Below are 3,766 nucleotides of genomic sequence, written 5' to 3' on the forward strand. Positions count from 1 at the left end.
GGGGAAAGTTATGTAGAATTAAACATAATCCCTTTTTCTCGTCCCTATGCTATAAATGAAAATTATTACTGGAATAATAAAAAAACCTAATTTTTACAGGTATAATCAGCAAAAATTATTTTTAATAAGTATAAGTAGTCTACCTAAACTGTTAAAAACAACAGCAACATTCTTTACTGCATGCAATATAAATCATTAGAATATATATATATATATATATATATATATATATATATATATATATAAAATGAGTAATAATTTAGTTTTTCTAACTTCAGCTCTCATTTTTACTTTTTCTCTATAGGGTTGTAGCTCCGTCAGTGCACCTTACACGGTGCACTGTAGGCATACTTAAGGCTCTCCACAGCGTCCCTTCGGCCCCTAGCTGCAACCCCTCTCGTTCCTTTTACTGTACCTCCGTTCTTATTCTGTTCCTTCTTTCTTTCCACCTGCTCCTAACAATTGCTTCAACATTATTTTCTACGAAGAATGACCTCATACGTCGTAGTGAATGGCATTTAGCCTAAACTTAAATTCCAATTCAAATTTTGGCCTTTTATTTTTTGTTATCATTTCCCAGAAAATTCAATTTGTTTAGCTTTTAAATGACATTAGGTGCCCACTAATCCAAGTAAGCAAAACAACTTCTCGCAGCATGGATTATAATGATGGAAATTCCTCATTAATATTAATGTTATATTATCCTCAATATCCTATATAATAAAAATAAGTTGGTTCTTATTTTAAAAGAGACGAGATTACACTCTCGAAGCTGGTGATATCTATGACCGTGTGTACTCAAGTACAGATGCTCTCGTATTCATTATAATATAGAAACTAAATGTCGCTTTGCTATGCATTTGTAATGCAACATTTCTCCCCTGCAGAAGGTAAGCACTTGTCGGTGCTACTATAGTAGGCGGTCTACCTGCGTGTTTCTACACTGTTTCGCCGTGTTTAGTACTGGCCCCTCGGGGATTAAATCCCTAAGTGCACTTGATCACATTTGATTCCCCCTAGGAGCTAGTACTAAACACGGCGAAACACATTTGATCTCCTAGGTAGGCCGCCTACTATAGTAACACCCACTTGTCTTAGTTGATATTGTACAGGTTGCCATAACAGTTAATAGTTTTTTTTTTTTTCAAGAAATTGTGACAGCAAGGATCAAGAATTATGACAGTGTTTTATGTTTCATAATGTTTTCCATGCATGTGGTTGCAATCATAACATCGTATGTAGGATACTAAATTAGCAATATTCTTAAATAAGTTCTTACTAATATGCCAAAATCTGATTAAACGCCACTTAAGTTACGAACATACAGGTAGGCTAACAGTCCTTTGAAACAACGAAAGTTAAGTCATAATATAGTGTAGCCTAGTCTAACGGGTAACACGCTGTAAGGCACAAGAATGCTCCCCTAAATGAAAACTTGTTTCACAGGGAAAGAAATTAGGCTATATAAGGGAAACATTTACTGAAAGGAACTAGGTCTAGAAGGAGACCTGTTAGGAAGAAGACATTGCTTTAACAATATATCAACCAAAATGTAAGGTACTGCAAATCCTGGTTAGAATGAAAGCATTGAGCGTCAGTAACATGGAATGGCGATACGTCTGTCGTGCATGTGACCTCTGGGTGCCACAATGAAACTCCCGGTCCAGCTAGACAATATTTTAGTACACAGGAAAAACACTTGAAGCAGTACATTGCTATTTTCCCTTTCGTTTAATTATTATTATAAGAATGTGTTATTTTATTATTAGTAAGTTAATCATTACTACACAATATATTTCGAAATATTATTATTCTGAGGTCAACTGTAGTGGAAGTAAAGAATTTTGCATTGCATCTGTATATATATCCTTAAATATTAAAGAGCATCTTGTAAACAAACCAGTGACAGAAAAGGCTTGCAGAGTCAAATCTGTCAATATTAAGGCTTTTGAACGTTACTTGAGAACTGTTAAATAAGGACTGTCTTGAGAAAGTTGTTTTGACATATTTGGAATTCAGTTGTTCTCAAAAGAAAGCCGAAATAATATAAATACCTGGCGAATCTATTAGGGTAAGTCTAGCGTTTACATAGCCAAGATTCTTTTCCTTGTTACCATCCTTAATGACCCTTTTTTCCTTCGCATGATGGTTCTATAACTTTTATCATAAAGTAATTATCTTTCTATATTCGAAAATAAGTTGTACATAAAAAATTGTTTAAATGATTTACCACCTTACCAAATTACTGTTTTTAGAGCATAGGTCTAGCCTAGGCTACCAAATTTCATTTTCTTGGTTTCACCAATTTATGGGACGTATCGTTTGATGAAAACATAAATTAAACCAGGATTTGTTAAAAGAATGAAAAATTAAAGCTATTTTCTCTCTCGGTCGAATAATAAGAGCTATTTTCTACGTTTTGTTTACAGTCCTAAAATACCCTCTCCAAGTGATACGTATTTTGTAAACAACTCGAACACTGACTCAGCTTTAAAACTGAAAAATTGAGGCACAGTCTGTATCCTAGTCCTACAGACCTACATACTACAGATAAATCTCAATGACAATACAGGCGCCATTATGCATCACAGTAACGGGACCATGTCATACCTATAGGCCTAACTGAGCATTTTTTATAAAGAGCAAAATCTTTCTTACTCAGCATCATGTGGCATACAAAATATCAATATTGTTTTGATATCAAAATTTAACTTTCCTCTTTATTTATGTGCCTCAATAATATGCTGAAGATAAAATACTAACGAACCGGGATACGTCGACTGCCACAAAATAACAGGTAAAAAAATTCTATTGTCCTTTGTTTACCTGTGAAATGTTATTCCATTTTCATCTTGCAGAATTCCTGCGCCCATTTTGGCAATTATCAGCACCGCATTATACAGTACAATCTACAGTAAGAAGCCTCTGTTCAGTATGCGCGATACCTGGCTTTTTTAAAAGATGGCCGCAAGGCTTTGTAGCGCCGCTCTGGTGGAAGAACGACGAACTATGTAGTACTAAAGAAACTCTTCATTTTTTTACACCAATAGCACCAGCGGCATGGGAGTGAATGTTAAAACAATGTGTGAACAATTTGAGTAGATTTTTAGATTAGAATTTTAAGGAGACTTAGCCCAAGAGCACAAAAAAACTCCAATAATGAGTTGGTGTGTTAAAATATTACGGAAACTTACTAACTCGAGATTTTCCATTCCTTGCTCTTAACCTTGACCTGGAACATGAAGAATCGTCAGCATTCGACCGCCAAGTACCAGTAACCGCCAAGGCTGAGGTATTGTCTTCTATTTTTACTACCCTAGGTCAATGCCGGAATTGATGTGTAGACCCATAGCCTATGTAGGAGACTTTTAGAAGCTAGGTATACATTGCCCACTGCACGATACCATAATTTTGTAGCATTGTGTATAACCTCAGTGATTGTCACGAATGTATGGTAACTTCCAGCATTAAAACACAAATTGACAATACATATTTTGACAATATACTAGGTCTATGACTACGCTGCTGGTAGTGGTGCAAGCAAGCAACTGAACGTTGCAAACAACTTTGGATTAATGTCTACAATGATCCAGGTGTTATTAATGTTTGTAAGGATGCTTCTCTGCTTGTAAGAGAAAGGGTCTGTTAGTCTGTGAACCATGCACACAACCACCTTGGCAATAATACGATTGGGAATTTTGTATGAAAAGTTTCTTCAGGAAACTTCGATACTCTCATTTCCATTCCATTTACCAACTTTCCAAAG

At 35.4% G+C, this 3,766-nt stretch overlaps 1 protein-coding gene across 1 annotated transcript in view; it reads right to left on the minus strand.

The window, feature by feature from the left end:
- The window catches only part of LOC136836955 (uncharacterized), a 14,835-nt gene extending 11,765 nt beyond the window's left edge, over positions 1–3,070 (minus strand). Inside the window, exon 1 of the mRNA XM_067101481.1 lies at positions 2,827–3,070. The gene's annotated coding sequence lies outside the window, so the exon portion shown is untranslated. The remainder of the gene's footprint in view (positions 1–2,826) is intronic.
- Between the last annotated feature and the right edge of the window lie 696 nt (positions 3,071–3,766).

This window comes from Macrobrachium rosenbergii, chromosome 57, assembly GCF_040412425.1.
Source record: "Macrobrachium rosenbergii isolate ZJJX-2024 chromosome 57, ASM4041242v1, whole genome shotgun sequence".
Lineage (NCBI taxonomy): Eukaryota > Metazoa > Arthropoda > Malacostraca > Decapoda > Palaemonidae > Macrobrachium > Macrobrachium rosenbergii.